Here is a 24528-nt window from a genome sequence, read left to right on the forward strand (position 1 = left end):
TCACTCTTAGATAATTTGCAACCAGTCACCATAGGAGTTCCAACCAAAATCTAACCCAAATTTCTTTAGCAATTCCTTCACATATTTAGTTTGAGATATAAAAATACTTTTTCTAGTCTATGAAATATGCAAACCTAAGAAAATTTCATCTCACCTATCATAGACATCTTAAATTCCTTCTGCATATCACTGACAAACTTCATGCTCAAGTAATCATCACCTCCAAAGACAATATCATCAACAAAGACTTCAACAATCAAGATGTTATCATTTTTCAATATTAAAGTATAGATTACTATCTGCAGTCCCTTTATTAAATCCCAATTTCAACAAATACTTATCCAATCTAGCATACCAAGCTCTAGGGGCTTGTTTCAAATATAAAGATCTTTCTTTAGCTTACATACCATGTCTCCATCATCTGATAATGAAAATCAATCAATTTTCTCAATGTAGACTTCTTCCTCAAGACCACCATTCAAAAAGGAAAATTTGACATCCATCTAATACTCCTTGAAATATTTATAAGAAACATATGCAAGCAACAATCTAACAACTTCAAGTCTAGCCACCAGAGCAAAAATCTCCTCATAATCAATTTCTTCTTTCTATGAATATCCTTTGCATACTAGAGTCTTTCTTTATTTATGACAACTTCACAGACTTCATTCATTTTATTCTTGAATACCCATTCAGTACCAATCACATTCTTATCTTTGGGTCTAGGCACAAGCTCCCATGTGTTATTATTTTCAATTTGATCTAATTATTCTTCCATAGATCTCATCCAATTTTTCATCTTTGCAAGCTTCAACAACATCTTTAGGTTTAACTTTAGAAATAAGACATACCTCTTTAGCAACTATCTGTGTTCTAGTCATCACACCTTTATTTTTATCACCAATATTTTAATTTTATAAATGATTCAGTCTTACATACCTTAGATTCTTCTGATTGTTCTGATTTTCAGGTTCTTACACCCCTCCCCCGACAACAACATTTGGATTAATAGTTTCTATCGAATCATTATTCTTTGATTCTTTAGTCTGAATATGATTCAGAATAATATGCTGAAAATCATCATATCTTCAAGCTCTGATCTCTTTACCAAGGTTCTCTTTCAGATTTGCACTTTCCACTATCTTTCTCAGTCTCTTATTGTAGAATCGATAGGCTTTCCTCTTTGTTGAGTATCCCAATAAAATTCCTTCATCACTTCTTGCATCAAACTTTCCTATGTCATCATCTCTCTTGATATAACATTTTCTACCAAATACTCTAAAATATTTCATAGTAGGAACATGACCAAACCATAACTCATAAGGAGTCTTAACGGTATCACCTTTGATATGAACTAGGTTGAATGTGTAAACAATAGTTCTAATAGCTTCTCTCCAATAGATCTTCAGGACATTTCCTTCAATCAGCATAGTCCTTGCAGCATTCAAAATAGTCCTGTTATTTCTTTCAACAACTTCATTCTACTGAGGGGTTCTAGGAGAAGATAGTTGTCTTCCAATCCCATGCTTCTCACAGAATGAATCAAACTCACCCGAACATAATTATCCACCTCTGTTAGATCTAAGCTATTTTACCTTCAATCCTGACTCAATCTTAACCTTTTCTTTGAATATCTTGAATTTGTGTAATGCTTCAAATTTTTCCTTAAAAAAGACAACCCACATCATCCTCGAATAATCATCAATTAGCAACATAAAATATATATCTCCCTGCACACTTCTAACATTTGTAGGTCCACACAGGTAAGTATGCACAACATCTAGTAATCCATCAGATGTATGCTGCTTTCTCTTAAAAGAAATTATTGTTTGCTTACCCAATTGACATTCCTTACATACGGAATTAGTAGGCTTAACAATCTTAGGCAGATCTCTAATAGCTTGAGTAGAACCAATCTTAATCATAAAATCAAAATTAATATGACACATTCTCCTATGCCACAACCAACTTTGATCAATTTGAGCAATCAAACAACTTTTCTCACCAACACTCAAATGAAAAATATTACCTCTAGTCTTAGTTCCAAATGCAATCTCTATACCAAAGGCATTTAGGATTTTGCATTTGTCATTATTGAATCGTAAATCATAACCTTTGTCAACCATGTATCCAACACTCAAAAGATTATGCTTCAAACCTTCAATATATAAGACATCATCAATATTATGTTGGTAATATGAAGGAATTGATTATGTGTTGCATTGATGTTTTGTCATTGATGTCAACACTAGCTGTTATAGTTGTTTACCGACTTCAGGTAAAAGGATTGGATTGGGAAGATTATCAATTGATTGTCACCGGTATGATTTGGATGATGGAATAAGTTTGTATGAATGGTTCATATGCTTCTGAAGTATGTTTCAGTTAGTTGGTATTGAATTGATGATCGGATGCTATCTTATGTTCTAGTAAGCCTGCTTTATAGGTTCGGTAAGGGTTTCACTGGTAGATATTTATTGAAGATCATTGATGTAATGCATAAGTGGTGTTGGTGTAGCTTCTAGAAGGGATTCACGATTTTGATGGTGATTGTGTTTGTGCCTCGACTGATTGGTGTCATTTCTTTGGTGTGTGTGGATCTAATTTAGGTCTAGTGCTATCTAGGTTATGGACCGGTTTTCATGTAATGTGTTGGTGGATCCTTCGATGTGCTTTCAAGATGTTTTATTGATTGGATGATGTTTGTTTGGCCTTAGGCCAACAAGTTTTTTGATTTATTTTAGGATTATGTAATGGATCTATTGAATTATCATTTGGGTGGCTGACCTGATTGGTTAGTGTTGATGACTATTTTTGACACACCCACCAACAGTCAGGTAGCCAATGTGAACACTCACCACCTCTCCTAAAAAGAAATAAGTTTAGAAAAAATCACTACTCCAAGGTCTCTATAGTCGGGTCATGATGGTGACGGGCAGCCCAATGGTTGATGTAGTTGTACCTGTTAAGGGGCCTGCTAGTTAAAACTAATTCTATTGGTTGTTAATAGCTTAACTTCCTTCCCTTTTTTTAATATTTTTTAAAAAGATTCTCTGGAAAATAAATGGCAAAAGGTAGATCAGGGAAACAAGAAAATAACAATGAAACCAATACAGTAACAACTTAATCAACTACTCAATTAGTTTTCTGCAATCCAAGAAACCATCAAATATTACCCAAGTTAGCATTCAAGAATGGACCTCCAGTAAACCTTCAAAATCATCAACTTCACAGACTTATGGAAATAAAAATCATCAACGATATAGCCTATCATAATAATCCTCATACACCACTTACATGTGCAATATGATTCATAAAGAAATAAATGGAAGATCAAACCACATTTCAAACTCCAAATAATAGATATTACCAGACTACATGGAATAATTTCGTAGAATATGAACGCAGATCAGGCAATCTATAAGCTGCTTGTATTTATTTCAAAGAATAAATAATAACTGAAAAAAAAGTATCATAATCCAAAAGAATAATCTAAGAAATCTTCTAAGTGGGCCATAAATCATCTATTGATGAATGTTTTTGACACACCCACCAACAGTCAGGTAGCCAATGTGAACACTCACTGCCTCTCCTGAAAAGCAATAAGTTTAGAAAAATTCACTACTCCAAGTTCTTTATAGTCGGTCACGATGGTGATGGGTAGCCCAATGGTTGATGTAGCTATACCTATTAAGGGGCCTACTGGTTAAAACTAATCCCGTTGGTTATTAATAGCTTAACTTCCTTCCCTTTTTGTTTTATTTTAAAAATTAAGATTCTCTAGAAAATAAACTGCAAAAGATAGATCAAGGAAACAAGAAAATAACAATGAAACCAATACAACAACAAATTAATGAACTACTTAGTTGGTTCTATGCAATCCAAGAAACCATTAAATATACCCAAGTTAGCATTCAAGAACAGACCTCTAGTAAACCTACAAAATCATCAACTTCACAAACTTATGGAAATAAAAATCATCAACAATATAGCCTATCACAATAATCCTCATACACCACTTATGTGCGCAATATGAAATTCATAAATCAATAAACAGAAGATCAAACCACATTGCTAACTCCAAATAATAGACATTACCAGATTACACAGAATAATTTCATAGAATATGAACGTATATCAAGCAATCTACAAGCTGCTTGTATTTATTTCAAAGAATAAAGAATAATTGAATAAAAAGTATCTTAATCCGAAAGAATAATCTAAGAATTCTTCTAAGTGGGCCACAAATCATCAATTTGGGACCCTTACAAACTAATCTAAATTCTCAATTTATAGAAGTCTTTCTTCCCTACCATCTAGGAAATAACCCTAATCTAAATTAAGAACTCAAAACGAGGAGTTGCAGTTAACTTGCAAGTTTCTGCCTTTATATTCTAGTTAACTACTACGAAATGGGGTTGCATGAACACTACGAAGACCATGCTGGGTGAGCCAAGCTTTCTTAGTCATGCATATTTTTGCCCAAAATTGGAACTTAAGTTGGAGTTGCAGCTGATAATACAAAATTGGGAGTCATGCAAAAAGCGTGCTATCTTTAGCAACTGTGTGTTCATATTTCACTTTTTAATGAAAGCTCTATAATTATCGATAATACATGCAACTGCTTGAATAGGAGGATCAATTACGTGTTTAATTCTAAATTTGTATTTCTTCAAAAATTCCTCTGCATGCTCCTTTCCTTTCTCCAACTCCCCTATTGTCTCTGCCACCTCTTGACATTAGGTGATCACGTATGTGTACCTGTCCATGAGGGCGACATCTAACTAAGCTGGAGGTCCTAAATGTTGGGCCTCGTATGCAACCCATTGATTCAAAACTTTCTCTTGCTCCATTATCCCAGCACTGGTTAATCCTAACCCAAAGGCTCTGAGCATATGCTTTACAAAATTCTCGTATTTCAAAATTTCCCTGAGGAGAGGGACCCAAATCTCCACCATATCCTTTAAATACTGTTGAAGCATTTCAATCTTCAATTCCAAAATGTATGCATAAGATTGCAAGTTTTTACATCTATCTCCTCCTAAGAGGTCCTCCTCCATTATTACCTCTTCCCTTAACTGTAAAACCTTATTCAAAATTTGGAACTGTTTATTAAAAATGTTTAGTTTTCATTCCCATTATGAAGAACAAGAAGCTAATGTTCCACCTGCTTGGACTGCCTCACAGTATACTCTCATGGTATCCTACAGAAATAATCTCATTTTAGTTGCATTTATTTGGGCCCATGATTTTGCTGCAAAGGCTACCATCTCACCTCCACTAGTGCCTTTACTTCTCCCTCTAGTGATGATGAGGTTGAAGGTAGGTTGTTCACCCTACAAGAGTCTAGAGGTTTTCTCATCTCGATCAGCAGTTGCTTATATTGCCCCAGTTGCGCTTTGAGCTCCATGTTTGAAGTATGTTCCTTCTCCATGTGCCCCCTGACAACACTTGTGGCTAATTCCAGAGTATCCAGCTCTCCCCACTTTGTTTGTTTACCCAAATTTACCTAGGATACTTGATATTTAGGAGAAGCTCATCGCTCAACCTGAAGTGGAACTACCACATTTGCAACTACTTCACCAGAACCTGTTCTAGATAAGTGATGTACAATTTTTAGCTTCTTAACCTTTGGGGGCTCCTTCGTGATCACCTATTGCAATGTTATCTTAAGTCTTCGCCTTTCTCTTCTTCTTCTTGAAAGTAAATTCAAGCCACTGTGGTATGTCTTGATCTTTGTCACCTTGATGTGACACTATATCTACAGTTACAATGTGAACCTCTGCCTATTCCTCTACTTCATCTCTTTCTTTCTCCTCTGTTTGTCCGAGATCGTGAGGTGAAGCAACTTGGTGGGCTAGATTAATTTGGAGAGTGTGTTGCTTGTGTAACTCTCCCAATTTTCCACTGACCTCTTCATTGAATGTCATCTCTTCCTCATCTTCCTCTATTTCACCTTGCCTGACAGCTATGTCCTTAAGGAGGTCTTCCTGGTCTTGAGGAGTTAATACTAATCTCTCATTTAGTAGATTTTTTGCTTCAACTCATTCTTTCTCCCCTCTAAGTGTTTGATGTTGCTCGGGCTAATCTTCTTCCTGATCTATATCCGATTCTACATTTCTAATAATCACCTCTTCAGTGCTGGACATGAATCCTTGTATCTCCAACTACCCGATGGTTACATTAACTAAGGTTGGTACAGGGGCGCTAGTAACTGGAACTTGTGCAACACCTGTTGGAGGAGGTTGAGCAGGTATATCTTCATCTATTTCTATTCCTTCCTTGTGCTCTTGGGCACCCTCTCCTGTAGTCTTCCCTATAGTTGTCCTTGGTGGAAGGACTTTGGCTAGTGGTACTGCTCCCAATCCATCTATTACTCTGAGGTCTGTTGCCTTCTTCAACAACTCAAACTCCCTCATTTTCTCCTGGAGTTTCTTCATTAGGTCCTCAGTGCTCTCTTGAGGCATCACCTCTTTATTAGGGTCAATAGATGTATTCTTCCTAGAGCTCGATCTTGTTTTGCAACCATACTCTTTATGACCTCTTGATTGGGGTACCCCTGAGGTGGACTCCTTTTGCTTTCCCTTTGAGGCACTTGGCTTGACCCTTTGACTTAGCCATTGTTTGGTCCTATTGATGACCACTTCGTAAATATTTTCTACATTCACGTCCTCATTCGTGGACTACCTTATTGGGGAGAGGGATTTTTAATCAATTTATTGCCGTTTGTAAGTAGCATCAAGCAGATCTCCATTGTCCCTGAGGTCTTTAGGGAGATTGGTCTCAATTCAAAAATCTCTTATTTGTGGCACTAATAACTTGTTATAATTTTTCTCTCTTACTTCAAAATTGTCCTGGAGGCTGGCCTGAAAATCATCCAGTCTAGGCTTGTGTCCCTCATTAGCCTTAGGCATATCTTGTTTGAGCTTCCCGTACAGATCATAGATCTCCCTATCATAATCAAATTCTTTTAGGTTCAAATCCTAAAGCTTGAGATTTGCTAATTTTACCACCTATATCTTAGAGAATGAGAAGTATCCAATAGATATTGAAAAATCAATGCTTGTTTTGTGCTTAGATGACACGAGGGACTAGAGGCCTAGTAGTTGCCTGGTATATTCTAACAAAACTATCCTGTCATTACAATACCTAAGAAGCAATATTGGGTTTCCTGTGAATCTACTCACCTTGATGTAAGTGGAGCATGGGTTTTGAATAAACCAACATGCCCATTCTCAGATAATAGCCATAGCCTCCGGGCTAATTTGGTATCCTGTATCTCCTGTTATTTTGAATATTATAGGAAAAATGAAGGCATCATTAATCCTTTTGAAATGAGCCTTTGCATTGACTAGGGGGAGTTGGGAATAATATTTCCATATCTTCTTTTATCCTTCCTCGTCCCCTAACTGACCCTCCACCTATAATCCCAGGAATTTTCTAGCTCTGGCGGCCACTCAGATGACATAAGATGTGAAGAAGAATTTCTTAGTCTGGTGGAGCTCCTTCATTTGTTTGTAGATGTTGTCGGAGAGGATATGTGGCCAATAAAAATATTTCTTTCCCACCATGATAGTAGTCATGCATTGGAACATCCATGGATGGAAGTGTTTACAATCAAGCTTGCCAAAGGCCCCGCTTAACATAATAATCAAGTCCCTTTGAGGCTCCTTTAAGTTTGATCTTAGGATCTCTATTGCCTTTAGACATTGTTAGTTAACAGATTTGTCCTTCTAAAATCACTATACAAATAAACTCAAAATGCCCAGAATAAAGGACAAAAAGAACTAACAGTTGGATAAATTATCATTGAAGTGATAATTTTCCTTTGAATTGAGAGGTACAACTCCCTCTTAGAAGATTTACAATGAATTAAATCACTGATACGCTTTTAACCTGAAAGAAATAAAGGAAAATAACATTCATCCATAGCCATGAAAATGAATGCCAAAGATTTACAAAACAAATATAAATCAAGACCATTAAATCAAAGTTTAATTCTCTGCACTTATGGATAATATTTGGACTAAAAACTAACAGAGAATGTTGTTGCTCCAATATGGCTTACTTTCAAGTACACAGTCTTGTAATAAATCCGTATACACAATCGATTATAGTAGAAAAGACATTAATAAACAACTGCAAAGGCTCAAAGTCTAGCTACAATCATGAGAATAATATCAACAACACAAAGATTGAAGATATCATCTGCATTCTATTCATGTTTGAAAAATCAACTCAAAGATTGATATTTTCTATACAAAAAATTGCTTAGAAAAGCTTCAACTCCTCCCTTACAAATTAAAAAAAACACTCCCTTTCCCCCACAGGCTGCTAGAAGAAAAGAAAAGAAAAAGAACCCTACCTCCTTCAATCCTTTCGCAATAAATAGCTACATGAGATCTTTATTCAGTTTTATAACTGAATCTTGAAAAACCTTTTAACTTATGCTTTTCACTTTCCCCATTACTCTTATTTATAGCATCAAATATTTATAAACATTAGAAATATAATTCTCTAAAGTTTATAAGAATATTTGGATAGGTGGCACTTGAATATTTTATCCCAAAATGAAAATATTCTTTATGCTGGGTGGACTAAAAATGTTTGTGACAGTCAAATCTATCTCGGTGCGGGGGCCGTAACTATTATTTTCATTGTTAGATCATTCTAAATTTTTAATATGTTGGCCAAAACCTAGTTTTTTGCATTTTGACCAGAGAGATTTTAAAACTAATAGCTGAGTCGAAATATATGTGCTACTGTGCACAGGTCTATATGACTGCCATAAAATCAAACTTGTCAAAATAATGTTCTCAGTGATTTTCACATCTTCTACTCTCAAACACACTACACCATAACTTCCTTATCAAGTTGTATGTGGAGTAACATGTTCATCATTATTTTTTCCCAATGTGACAAACATTTGTTTTGTAGATTATGTGCATTCTTTCTCTTTGCATGCGCAACATCCAGATATGCTCATGGTGCTTTCCTTAGGATTTCTAAATGATTGCAGTAAGTGCCGCCCATGTTCTGGTTATGATGACTTTCCAACCACTTCCTGAAATAAAACTACTTAACACAGTTGATAACTAGTCGAATACGTGTTAGTTGATTAAGAGCCAAAACAAGAGCTATTGCAACCATTTTTGTTTACAACTCCAATGTTGTGTATAAACACTGATTTCTTTGAAATTAGAATTGACCTTCTATAGATTTTGATCATTATATATATAGACGAGATGAAAAATGATAATTCATATGGGATTTAAATCCATCTAAAGTATTTGAGTTGTCTTATCATGACAACTTTTGAACTTGGCCCTGTCGAACCATCTGTACCTGGTGGAACAGTTGAACTACTTAAACTCTATCATATGTGTTGAACTTCTTGAACTAGTTGAACTTGGTAAACCTCACTGAACCAATTGAACCTGTTGAACTTTGAACTAGCAGAACTTGAACCTTGAACGTGTGAGGTTCAAAAACACCAACTGCACCCATATGCTTCATTGATTGCTTTGCCTTTCCATTTTGGTTGCGCATTGAACCTTGAACAAAAAGGTTCAAAGTTCAAGTTCAATGACCAAAAATTACAAATCCCATTCTAGTCAAATTCGAACTTTGAACTTGAACTTGAACTTTGAACTTTTTGAAAAGGTTCAAGGTTCAAGTTCAATGACAATTGTTCTTTTGGGCTGCCATAGAAAAACCTGCATAACTTTTTACTGAGGGCTTTGTTTCTTATAAAATTTTAACTGTAGAGAATAACATAGAAATATTTTTTGCATAGGACACATATGACTTGAGATTTAATTGTTTGGGTATATGGGTAACCCAAAAATAAAACAATTAAAATCTCCTAGCCGACATGGAGTTTGGCCATAAAAACTTCAACATTAAAACATTAACAAAAGCTGATTTTTAGCTGATTATGAGGCTTTAGGCACAAGAAAAAATATAGGGGCTTTGATTGGTGATTGAGACTGTTAAGAACTAGGAGAATCTAGAATGTCTCTGGGAGAGATCAGTGCCTAGGCATTGGGCAATAGAGTTGAGAAAAACAAAGCACAAAGAGCTTCTTGGAGAGGGCGAAGGGGAGAAGGGCAAACCCACAAGCCAAAACATCTAAGCCTACGACACAACAAAAAGACTAAATATGTACATGGTCACATGACCCTATCAGAATATGTACAAGACTAATCATGCAAATCCATTAACGGGTTGTGAGAAAAAGGTACCTTTCCAAAATAATGGATTGTGGCCATTTGATGCAGCTAGAGATACCTGCCATTCCGCGACTCTCTTAATGTTGAACCTCAGATTTATGGAGTGCAATTATAGCATGTAGGCATACTCAGATCCAAATAACCACTTATCATCAAAAATTGTTCAATCATCCAGAGATCGTTGCATAGTATTACTCAAGCAATTTTCTCCTTCTAATTGATAAAAATAATGGCCAAGATTTTCTAGAAAAATGGGGGAATCTTCTTTAAAATTTGCATTGCTAAGACCATCATTCTTAAAAGAATTTCCAACAGCCAAACTAATAGTGTGCAGGAATAACCTATGCAAATGCCCATCACCAAAAAGCCACCTTTCATCATAAATTTTTGAGTTCTCTCGGCTACCTTGTATAACACTATTCAAGAAATGCTCCACCTTTGATTGTACATTAAAATGTTGAGAAACTTCTAAAGAAATGGCTGCATTATTCTTACAACTCTCAATGTGAAAACCATCATACTCAAAGGGAATTTCAACATTTACATCACCTTTGGTATAAAGGGAAACTTCATCAAGCATAGGATCAACATAAGTTTGAAAGAAGTATAGCAATAATTTATACTTGAGTCTTTTATAGCGAAGTCTTCTTGCTCAAGGGAGGATAAAAATTGATCTATGATTTATTCACAAAAAGAAGTGTCAACCAAACCATTCAACAATCCTTGAGGCTGCAATATTCTATCGATTCGACCATCATTTTGTCCCACATTTACATCAAATATTTCTGTTATACCCTCATTTTCAGATTCTGACAATTCTTTAACCAAGCATGATCTTTCTTTATCTTCGTTACAAGCTTAAACTGATAAATCAAAATGAAATGATTCTAACATACATTCATTTAGAACTTCTGAATGTGAAGAATCATTCTTACCGCTTTCTTGTGCAAAACTGAAGTTGTATATTCTGGCTGCAAACTAATTTGAAAATCTTCATCTTTACAATTTTTTGGGACAAGTCCACTTTCACTGGCCTCAAAATTGAAAGTCTCCATTTCTGGTGAAGAAAAAGATTCCAACATATCTTCACCTTCTAGGCTCACAACTTCTCTATTGTTTTCTTGATCATCTTTGTCTGTTAAACCTTGCTTCGTAACGGGTGTGCATGATGATTCTTTTTCCCCATTACAGATACTTGACAAAGAAATTTCATACTTTTCACTTTCAGCTTGATGTAACCTTTCTCTTTGCTATTGATTATGATTCCAAGCCTTTGACGGCTTGACCAAGGTTGGCTCAAGATCTCTTTCTCCAAAAACCGAGAAGATATAACAAATTGACTCTTCATTTTCTGATTTTTCTTTTAATCTTTCTATAGCAGATATATTATTTTGCTCATGATTATTAAGGCTGTGATACCTCTAATACACACTTTTTAGCAGCAAGGCGGATTTGTGATCTTTAGCAGGTTCTACTTTACTCTTTTCAGCTTCACAGATACTTTGCTTATAAGTATTCCAAAGGTATTGCAGCATTGGGTCATTTTTAGCCATTATTTCTTCAACAGTAGGTTTCTTTCTCAATTTCTCTCTTGCTTGGATTTCTTGATCTTTCAAGACTATGCAATTTTGCGAATGGAATGACTTTTGGGCAACAGGATCTTCTTCATCATCATTATCCCTTAACTCCTCTTCCAGCTGCAATATTTCCCTTGCATAAACTTGCAAAACTCTTGTCTTTTCTTTCAATTCTTTTAATTTGTGAAATCTAATGCAAAGAATTCTCCATAGAAGAGTGGATGCATGATCATCTTCCATACTTATATTATTTCTAACAACATGAGAAATGCTTTCTTTGTAATGCTCCAAGAAGTCATCCAGTACTTTATCATCTATTGCAATAATTTCCAAGATCGAATGATCTGGTCTTTTCCCTTTTCTCATTGCTCTTGCCCTGAGCATGATGTTTATATACAGAGTCGCCAATCTCCTGCACAAAGATAAATCTAAAAAATCTGAGGAAACAAAATGCACTAATATTTGATTCCGAGTCCCCAATAGAGTCACCAAAAATCTGTTAGTTAACAGATTTGTCCTTCTAAAATAACTATACAAATAAACTCAAAATGCCCAGAATAAAGGACAAAAAGCACTAACAGTTGGATAGATTATCATTGAAGTGATAATCTTCCTCTGAATTGAGAGGTATAGCTCCCTCGTAGAAGATTTACAATGAATTAAATTGTTGATATGCTTTTAACCAGAAAGCAATAAAGGAAAATAACATTCATCCATAGCCATGAAAATGAATGCCAAAGATTTACAAAACATATATAAATGAAGACCATTAAATCGAAGTTTAATTGTCTGCACTTATGGATAACATTTGGACTAAAAACTAACAGCGAATGTTGTTGCTCCAATATGGCTTACTTTCAAGCACATACTCTTGTAATAAATCCATATACAGAATTGATTATAGCATAAAAGACATTAATAAATAACTACAAAGGCTCAAAGTCCAGCTACAGTCATGAGAATAATATCAGCAACACAAAGATTGAAGATATCATCTGCATTCTATTCATGTCTGAAAAATCAACTCAAAGATTGATATTTTCTATACAAAAAATTGCTTAGAAAAGCTTCAACTCCTCCCTTACAAATTAAAAAAAACACCCCCTCTCCCCCACAGGCTGCTAGAAGAAAAGAAAAGAAAAATAACCCTGCCTCCTTCAATCCTTTTGCAATAAATAGCTACATGAGATCTTTATTCAATTTTATAACTGAATCTTGAAAAACCTTTTAACTTATGCTTTTCACTTTCCCCATTACTCTTATTTATAGCATCAAATATTTATAAACATTAGAAATATAATTCTCTAAAGTTTATAAGAATATTTGGACAGGTGGCACTTGAATATTTTATCCCAAAATGAAAATATTCTTTATGCTGGGCAGACTGAAAATGTTTGTGACAGTCAAAATCTATCTCAGTGTGGGGGTTATAACTATTGTTTGCACTGTTAGATCATTCTAAATTTTGAATATGTTGGCCAAAATCTAGTTTTCTGCACTTTGATTGGAGGGATTTCAAAACTAATATCTGAGTCGAAATATATGTGCTACTGTGTGCGGGTCTATATGACTACCATAAAATCAGACTTGTCAAAATAATGTTCTTAGTGATTTTTACATCTTGTTCTTTTAAACACACCACACCATAACTTCCTTATCAGGTTGTATCTGGAGTAACGCGTTCATCATTATTTTTGTCCAATGTCACAAACATTTTTTTTGTAGATTATGTGCATTCTCTCTCTCTGCATGCGCGACATCTAGATATGCTCATGGTGATTTCCTTAGGATTTCTAAATGATTGTAGTAAGTACCACCCATGTTCTGGTTATGATGACTTTCCAACAACTTCTTGAAATAAAACTACTTAACATAGTTGATAACTAGTCGAAGATGTGTTAGTTGATTAAGAGCCAAAACAAGAGCTATTGCAACCATTTTTGTTTACAACTCCAATGTTGTGTATAAACACTGATTTCTTTGAAATTAGAATCCACCTTCTATAGATTCTGATCATTATAGATATAGCTGAGATGAGAAATGAGAATTCATATGGGATTTAAATCTATCTAAAGTATTTGATTTGTCTTATCGTGACAACTTTTGAACTTGGCCCTGTTGAACCATCTGTACCTAGTGGAATAGTTGAACTGCTTAAACTCTATCATACCTGTTGAACTTCTTGAACTGGTTGAACTTGGTAAACCTCACTGAACCAATTGCAACTGTTGAACTTTGAACTTGGAGAGCTTGAACCTTGCACCTTGAACCTTGAACCTGCGAGGTTCGAAAACACAAACTGCACCCATATGCTTCATTGATTGCTTTGCCTTTCCATTTTGGTTGTGCGTTGAACCTTGAACAAAAAGGTTCAAAGTTCAAGTTCAATGAACAAAAATTACAAAGCCCATTCCAGTTAAATTTGAATTTTGAACTTGAACCCGAACTTTGAACTTTTTGAAAAGGTTCTGTAGACATCTAAAACTGGTCAACGCTTGCGGAATCATACTTTAACATTTGCGCATTGCCTTATTTTAGGGTTTTTGCGTCGCATTAACATTTCTTCTATGTCACGCACTTGGGCTTTATCATTTGCGAGCATCGAGTCCTTCTTCTACATTCTTCAGTTATCTCGCTTTCAAATTTGGTCTTGTCGATAACAATCTTCAGTCATGATTTTGGTCGATCTTATCCTGTCGCATCAATGTGCATATTCATTTGTCATCATTTTGGACATCATCAATCCTAATTAGGGTTTTGTCCTCTTATCAATCTTGTCATCACGCGATCAATTTGTCATCGGTCATTGTTATTTTCAATCTAGTCATCTTGCGATTGATTTGTCATCGATCGAGGTCATTTTCAATCTTGTCATTTTGCAATCTATTTTGTCATCGATCCTTGTCTTCTTGTCAATTTTGTCATTTTGCGATCGATTTGTCATCGATCATTGTCTTTTTTTCAATCATGTCAATTGGGATCAATTAGTCATTGTTCCTCGTCAATTGGTGCATTTATCAATCACATCATTCATCAGCATTGGTCTTTTATCAAGTTAGAATCATGATCAAATCGAATCGATATCAATTATCTTTTGTCAAGACCTAATTGTCATCCTTACATTTCTAATTCATCTTTTAGGGTTTCATGATTTTATTCATTTAACCCTATTTGTCATTTCTCCCTCTAGGTTAAATAATTTATGTATTTATCCTAGGTCTTCGTGTCACGATTAAATGTTTAATTTAATTGGCTAACTAATTATTCATCTTTTTGTGAATTAGTTAATAAATGACAAATTATTAATTGATTTACCTAATTTCTCCTAATTCCTAATTTCCTAATTTTTCATCAATTTCTAAATTCCTCTCTTTGTGAATTAATAAATAAATGAAGAATTATTAATTAAATTCACTAAATTCCTATTTTCCTCATTTTCTAATTTCCTAATTCCTATTTCCAATTTTCTAATTTTCCTAATTTCTTATTCAATTTCCTCCTATTTTTCTCCTAATTTCATGGGAATGACATTTCAATTTGTCATAATTTGTCATAATTGACAATCAATCAATTTTGACATAGAAATTTGTCATAATTTTGTCATGAATTATCAATGAATCAATTTTGCATAGAAAGTGCAAATTTGTCATAATTTGTGATAATTGACATTCTTGATTTGCAATTTCCATTCGAATCTCTTCATGCTAATTTGATCTTTTCTCCAATTTGTCTATAAATTGGATTAATTTCTTCAATCCTAATCTAATCACTTTTCGAATCGATCCCCAAATCAATCACGCTTCAAGTATTCTTGCGCTATCATCTTGTCTACTTGCTTTCATATTAGGTTTATGCACTAGTAGGTGAGATCCACAACAAAGCTATTTGAAGGAGAAAGAAGGACAATGGAGCCACATGAAGGAGACAATCAAATCTGCATCTGGTTTGCTTAATTTTCAAATCTTGAATGTTTTGTTTTCATGTCTCTATTGGGTGTAATTAGGATTGATCATTGCATTTGAGCTTTTGTGATTGAGCTAGATTAATATTGATTTTCTTTGATGATTTCTAGATTCCTACATTACATTAATTAGTGAACCCGATGTGAACTAACCATTTAACCATGCTTTTGAGTGCTTTTGAGTTGATTTGTAGGTTAAAAACCCAAGAAACAGGGTAATGCAGGGCTTTCTGGGAACTTCTGCGCCTGTGTCAAGCATTCTGCGCCCATGTTAAGCATTATGCGCCTGTGTCAAGGACAATCTGCACTTGTGTCAAGCATTCTGTGCCTGTGTCAAGACTTCTGCGCCTGTGTAGGGCCAGAAACAGAGGTAAAAGACAATGCTTTTCACTTGCAAATTGTTTTCTTTTGCATTCTATTTCTACTTTTTTTTGGTTTTTTGGTACTGATTCTCTATGCAGAACCTTGGCATACGCATGACAAAGACAATAAATGAAACTACTAACACATTTTATGTAGGTTCGATAGTCAAAGACTAAACATATCAAACTTCTGACTTGGGTTTTGCAGGTTGCCTTGGACTACAACTAAACTTTGTGTTTGCAATTAATATTTAGGCACCTAGTGATTTCTAAATAGGATGGAATGAATTTATGTTTTCCTTGATTGTTGAGTTTGACATTGGAGTAGGAGAGTATGCTCTCATCCTTCTTAGGGTGATCAGAAATCCAGATCTTCGATACCATGCTCATGTTTTTGATTGTGTGTCACCTTTAGAGGGCCTACCTTCCCGACCATTTTCTTTTGCAAGCAAGTGATAATCGTGAGAAGGGAACGACCCAAAGTGAGTATGGCTAGAATACCTTGGCATTCTAACTCACTATAAAAAAATACCTGATGGGTGAAAGATTTGAAGGAGGGGTTACATGGGAATTGCAGTTACTTGGGAAGTGATGACCCTTGAACTCTTTCTCATATCAACATCTAAGTAGGGCCTCACGGTCTAAATCATGCTTACGTGACTACATCTGTTTGGTATCTTGGTGGGCTTAATGTCTCAATCATGCTTGTGTGACATCAAGGAGTAATGCTTAACAGAAATCCTTACTAAACACCTTGTATTTAGAGGCCAAAAAATCCTTCTAGTTACTTGAGAAGGACAAGTTCGGATAATTGGAACAGATACTAAGTTCACCATGGGGAGATTTCCATGGGGACTGATGCTTGGCTGCCCTGAGAAGTGAGTTTCATGGAGGGGAGCCCATGGGGTCAAGCATCTATGTATTCTCCTTGAATCTCATAACAAGTTTACCTCTCAAATACCTACTGTCCTTACCTACCATAAGAAATGTGTGAATGAGCATGATTGTCTTGAGTCTAAGTTGAAATATCTTGTCTTCTTTGCTTGTCAAAATTTGAATTGCATCTCATTTCAAAAACAGGACAAATTGATTCAAAACAAGGTTAAACACAAGAACATTTCATCCAACAAAGTTCAAAACACCTTCAAACATGGTTGTCAAACATTGTTCAAAATCTTGTCCCAACATTCATGTCACTTAGATTTAGGTTCATCCTAGGTTTGCATTTTGCAAAGTTCATTGTCAAGTACCAAGGTTAGGTTTCACCTAGGTCATACTCCTTTGCATATCAATAAGGGTGATCCGTTTGCATGTGTCCTCTTGCATTAGAGTAATACCATTGTCATACATTTGCATTTGCATACCCTAGGTCTCTTCATCAAGCTTAGGTCATTATCATATCATATTAGGGTCATTTGCATACTAATTGTCCCTTTGCATATAGTGCCAAAACTAGGTTTTGTCATACTTGAGTAATCCAAATCTTTGATAAACCCTAACTCATTATTAAGAGGTCTAGACCTTATCAAAACTTTTCTCTTTTTGTCGTTATTGTCATTTGGTGAAACCTAGCTTAGTATCCAAGCATATAGGGGAGACATTGTCATTTTGTCCTTTTGTCACTTGGTCCTTTTGTCCTTTGAGGTCTAGACATCATTTCAATTTCCTAAGGGTCTCTTTTAGATTTGCATTTCAAAAAGTTTGTCAAAATATTCAAAAACAACCAAAAATATAGGCTGCATTCTTCCCATTGGTTGCATTCTCATTCATTTAGTTTGCATTTAGTTGCATATCATATATTGTCCTTGAAAATTTCCAAAAATATTGCATTTGCATAAGTGACATGCCTGTTGAAACAAGATCAAAATCTAAAAACATGGGTGAACCAGCGTATGAACCCATTGACAACATATCAAATCCACAATTTCAAACTAGTCAAACAGTACAAATTGAAGGTTTATCAAACACATCACTACCACCATATGGAATGGTTCAACTTGGACCACCTCCATTGTATGAACCAATGTTTGTACCTATGAAACAAGGACATGGGAGTGTTCCACCAACTCCAAGAGGAAATGCACCTTTCAATTGGAATCAACCAAACCTGCAACATGAAATTCAAACATTACATGAGGAACAAACTCTTTCACAAGGATTTGGTTCAAATCAAGGTATTCAACAAGAAATGAATCCAAATGTCGAACCAGATTCTTCATCAGATTCCGATGCTTCTGATGATGTTGATATGTTCCTTCAGGATCCAAAGTTGACAAAAAAGATGGATAAATTCTTGAACAAGGTCTTTAAAATGTTCCCACAAAAATATCTTAACATGATGAGTAATGTGACCTCCTCAAGTGAGCAAATCAATGTGCAAAAACAACAAGGTGGTGAGCTATTAAGTTTCTCTTTGCATCCAAATGAAGAAAATATGCAACAAGAAACTCAACCTACCTTGATGAGTAAACGTGCTTCAAAGGCATTGATAGTGACTATTCCTCAAAAGTCACCATTTGAGACAATAAATAATCCATTATTCAACACAACACCTGTAACACAAGATCAAATGAACACCACACAAATATTGACAACTATCCCTCAATAAGAAGTGGTTCCTTACATGCATAAAATTGGATCAAAATCTAAGATGCAAGAAAGCTTCACGACTGGAATGCCTAATATCACCAATGTTCGGAACAATTCCACAATGCAACAAAGTTCTTCTGTCCCGTTAAGCTCAATATATTTGCCAAACACTATTGCAACAGATCCTTCGATAATGGTGACACAAAGAACTACGGATAGTGGTTTGCACCAGCAACAATTGTTGCAACAATTGAGTAATACACAAAAGTTACAATCGAATGTGCAAACAAGCAATGTACAACAACAACAATTTCGCATTCAACAACAAATTGCAGCACCTTCTGCCTCATTACAAGTTAATGCAAACTTGCAACCATCACAATGGATTGGACAAAAAGACATCAAGTTAATGCAAGTGCCATACCCCATCTTAAGGAGAAACAACAAAAACCACCTAAACAAAGTTTTTTGCAAATGATGGGATATACACCACGACAACAATTGGCACGAAGTCAACAAATTCTGATTCGTCAGCATCAACAACAAGATGTGCCTCAATATGTGCCAAGACAAACAAGCTATCATACTTCACAACCGCTATTGGCATCTGTGCAATATCAACAACACCCTCAATTGCAATATCAACCTAGGCTACAAGAAGCACAACAACAAGGTCAATATCAAGGCATGGCACAACCACAACAACAAGAGATATACCAAGAACATTATATGCCGAAGACACCAAAAATGACCATTTCAGAGCATCAACAACCAATTGGAAACATGATGTATCAACAAAGAGTACCCATCGAGATTAATGATGGGCCTCCAAAATCTGATACAATTGCGCAATAGCTTGAGAAGTTGCAACGACAAGTTGACACATTAGAAACTAAAGGAACAAAGAAGTTGTATACAGATCAGGATTTATGTCGTAATCCATTTGATAAGAGCTTATACATGCCTCCATTCCCTAAACATTTTGAGGCACCTAATTTTGAGAAATATAAAGGGAATGGCAATCCAAAAGATCACATTTGAGCATTTTTCACGGCATGTACTGAAGTGAGTTATGAGGAAACATATTTAATGTGCTTATTTGCATGAAGTCTCACTGGACAAGCCATGGATTGGTATTCGCATTTTCCAGGAAATATAAAGACTTGGTTTGAATTGTCTCAAAAGTTTATATCTCACTTTGCATTCAACATCGATAGTGACGTGACCATGTTAGATTTATGCAACACCAAGCAAAAGCAAGGTGAGCCGTTAGTGACTTTCTTGCAACGATGGTGAAGCTTGTATAGTCGATCTTCCCTAGATATACCTGAAGAACAACAAGTGAATTTATTTATCCAAAATTTGGTCCCAGAAATGATGTATGAACTCAAATTGAAAAGTCCCAGTACTATAGAGAAACTCATTAAGAAAGGGATGAACATTGAAACTGCTCTTGTAGCCAAGGGAATCATTAAGCTTAACAAAGACAGTGACAACACGAACAATGCAGGTGATAGAAATAGATTTTGGTATAAGAAAATGAATGTCAGTAATGATGGAGTTGTTGATGCAAGAGCGGTGAATGCAAATCAACACCCGTTCACAATAAAGAAATTGAGTGTTCCTAATATGTCGACTATGGAACAAAATAAAACACCAGTGAACAATGTTACTCAACAGTCGCAATACCAATAGCATACTCAACAATACACTCAACAATATAATCAACAACAAGGCCAGCAACAAAAGCTAGCAACGCAAACCTTTTTGATCAACAGATGGGCCTCCTTGACAATTTATGCCATTTGGAGAGCCTATTGAATCAGTAATGAAACAATTATTACAAGCAAAATTTATTAAGCTACCATATATCAAAGCAGAACCAGTGGTAAAACCACATTGGTGGAATGATAATGCATACTATGAGTACCATCAGTCAAAAGGACATAAAACCGCATCATGTTTTCAATTGAAACATATGATCCAAGACTTGTTAGAGCAAGGAGTAATTGAGGTAGATCCACCCAACACGACCTATAACACTGATCATACCATTTTCAAAACTCCTTTGCTTGATCATGACAAGGGTAAAGCGTCTTCTTCAAACTCTACCCGAACAGCAAATTATGCAAGTACTGGTTATAAAAATGTCATCAATTGTTTCCGAGCATCAAATGATTATGTTTCTAGCATAAGAATAAAGGAACAAGATCCTTCTTGCATGGTCACCACTCATCAATCCAAAATAGTCCTGAAAGGAGCTCCTATAGCTCCTCCCAAACCATTTCCTACAAGTCAGTATAATCTCTTGGATCATCTAGGAAAGACACCTGCACAAATATCAATCCTTGAGTTGTTGAAAATGTCCCCCATGCATCGTGGAGTCCTAGATAAGGCTTTAATTGAGTCCACTGTCCCGACAGATATTGATGTTGACCAGTATCAAGCTTGAATTGGACATCTAGCTATTTCCAAAAATGTTGCATTTTCTGATAATGATATCTCACTTGATAAACTCCCTCATAATGATCCTTTACACCTTGAAGTCTTTGTCCATAATTGCAAAATCCGATGAGTCTTGATAGATGGCGGAGCGGGTTTTAATATTTGTACCTTGAGAGTGGTCATTGGCCTTGGATATACAAAAAATGACATTGATGCTTCCAGAAGAATAACAATCAAAGCATATGATGATGTTGAGTGCCCATCTAAAAGGATAATTACATTACCTATCAAAGTCGGTCCAGTGACAGAAAACACTTTCTTGCAAGTCTTAGACCTTGATCTCCCTTACAATATGATTCTTGGCCGTCCATGGATCAATGCAATGAAAGCAGTTCCATCCACCTATCACCAATGTTTAAAATATCCTTAACATGGAACTTAGATAACAATTCCAGGAGATCCTAATCCATTTCAATTTTGTGCTACCCTAAAGCATTCCCCTCAGCAGCAAGTCCCAGTCAATAGAGAGGCCAAATCACATAGTTATGTGGATCCTAATGAATTGTTAGATGTTGTCAAAGGAAAATTGAAGATACAGGACCAAGGATGCGAAGAATATTCAATGGATCAAACATTCCTCATCAGGAATTTACCAATATCTACAAAATCATATGGCAAACCACATTTGTTGCAAAAGGAACCTAGGGTGGTTATTCAATATCAGCCTCCCACTACATTTACAAGATGGGGTGAACTTGACAAAGAAAATTTAGATGATGATGTCATAGATTAGCCTTATAAGGATCCAACTGAGACCCCACTTGTTAGGTTGCTAGTGGAATGGTATGGCAAAGGATTTACTATGCTGCAAAAGAAAGGATATGACGGCTACAGTGGCTTAGGCCTGAACAATAATGGAAGGCTAGAACCTATTATACCCAAGATGCGACCTCCAACTTTAGGGTTAGGTTTTCTACCATTGTGAATTGGATCCTCATCTACCAAAGTGACCACATGTGGAAAAGGGCGTGACTCTGATGATGAAATAACACCTAAGGATACCCAACCTGAAACTGATTCCAATGAATGGGAGTGGAGTTCTTTTTCTTCTAGCTCCTATGCCCTTGACAATATTTTCCTTGACCCTGATAATTTGCCTATGGAAGACAAACATGAAATAACTCCTCTTCCTAAAACATGTCCTAATGCTTGGATAGAGTCATTCTAGGATCCAAGCTTTGAATCAGATACAAGTTGTTCAGACAGTGATACCATAGATGTTTACATCTTTACCATCTCAGTCCTCTCTCTCCTGAAAACCGATGATGACATAACCCTTGTCTATCCCCAGCTTATCCAACATGACCAACAAGAACCACTCACATTGGACTATTTTCAAAATGACGAAGCAATTGCAGAATTCCTTGGACTATAGGAAGGCATACCACAAGGTGACCATAAGGCAGGATTTGCTATTGACCTAGATTCCACAACATATTTTGGGGAGTCAACTCCATCTTGCAGTCATCAAAATGAAAAAAGAAAAGAAAAAGTAAAAAATCAAAAGAATAGATCTTTGAGTGAAAACCATAAGGCACTCTCTGAACATGCAAAAGCAAAAAATAAAAGATGTACCTGTGGGTGAAAACCTCTCTAAGGTGCCCAAAGGTGGAAGAGTGGACATACCCCTATCAAGTCAAGATAAATCAACATTGCTTGTGGAAATGACCAAAGAAATTAATTTGGCCACACCTGACAACCCTAAGGTCATTCATTTTGCTGCTTCTCTATCAAAACAGGAAAAGATAGATTTTGTCAATTTGTTTCTTGAGAAGAAGATTAGCTTTGCATGGTCCTATGCAGATATGCCTGGCCTCGATCCAGAATTAGTCCTTCATCATTTGCCATTAAAAGTAGATGGAAAGCCTGTCAAACAGAAACTTAGAAAGATGCATCCCTAGGTGGCTCTTTTGGTCAAGGTAGAACTGAAAAAAACTATTGGATGTGGGCTTTATCAGACCCATCGATTATGCAGACTGGATTTCAAATTTGGTACCAGTTAGCAAAGTAACTAGGGGCATCAGAATCTGTATGGATTTTAGGGATCTCAATAAAGCATGCCCTAAAGATGATTTTCCACTGCCAAATATCGACATCCTAGTTGACATGACTGTTGGATATGAGATGCTCTCATTAATCGATGGTTTCTCCGGCTATAACCAAATTCGCATTGCTCCTGAAGACCAACATAAGACCGCATTCACATGTGCTTGGGGTACCTACTGTTGGAATGTGATGCCCTTTGGTCTTAAAAATGCAGGCGCAACATATCAAAGAGCGATGATGACAATTTTCCATGATTTCATGCATACTTTGATGGAGGACTATGTTGATGACTTAGTATGCAAATCTGTCACAAGAGATAGTCATTTAGCCATCCTGGGCCCAATCTTTGACCGAATGGAGACCTACAAGCTTAGACTCAATCCAAAGAAATGTGTTTTTGGTGTCACAGCTGACAAATTACTGGGGTACATTGTTTCTCACAAAGGCATTGAAGTCGACCCTGCCAAGGTTAAAGCAATAATGGATATGCCTCCTCCTTCTAATCTCTGTCAGCTACGCAGTCTACAAGGAAAGCTCCAGTCAATCCACCGGTTTATAGCTCAGTTGGCCGACAAATGTCATCCATTCCAGCATCTATTGCATAAAGGTGTCGCTTTTAAATGGACTGAGCAATGTCAATCAGCCTTTCAAGCTCTCAAAGACTATTTGTTGTCGCCGCCTATTCTAATGCCTCCTATAGAAGGAAAGCCATTTATATTGTATATTTCTGCAATTGAAACGGCACTAGGAGTTCTCTTGGCCCAACAGGATGAGAACGGCAAAGAGCGAGCTATTTATTATATCAGCCAGACATTAGTAGGCTATGAGCTGAATTATTCAACTATTGAATGGGCATGCTTAGCTGTGGTATTTGCAACACAAAAGCTCCGACACTATATGTTAAATCACCAAACATTGCTGGTTGCAAAAATTGATCCCCTAAAATACTTGCTTCACAGAGCAGCTTTGACGGGTCACCTAGCAAAGTGGGTTATGATCCTCAGTGAATTTGATATTGAGTATATGGAGCGAAAGGCGATAAAAGGACAAGTCATAGCAGATCAACTTGCAGAGGCTCCTATTTATGATGATCATCCCATGTTGACTGATTTTCCAGATGAATCAATCTTTGCTCTCACATCTTCTAATGAATGGAAGTTATACTTTGATGGATCCCATACCAAGTTCAGGTCCGGAGCAGGCATCTTGTTTGTCACCCCTCAAGGTGATGCTATTCCCAAGTCCTACAGAATAAC

The sequence above is a fragment of the Cryptomeria japonica genome, chromosome 4 (genome assembly GCF_030272615.1).
Source record: "Cryptomeria japonica chromosome 4, Sugi_1.0, whole genome shotgun sequence".
NCBI lineage: Eukaryota > Viridiplantae > Streptophyta > Pinopsida > Cupressales > Cupressaceae > Cryptomeria > Cryptomeria japonica.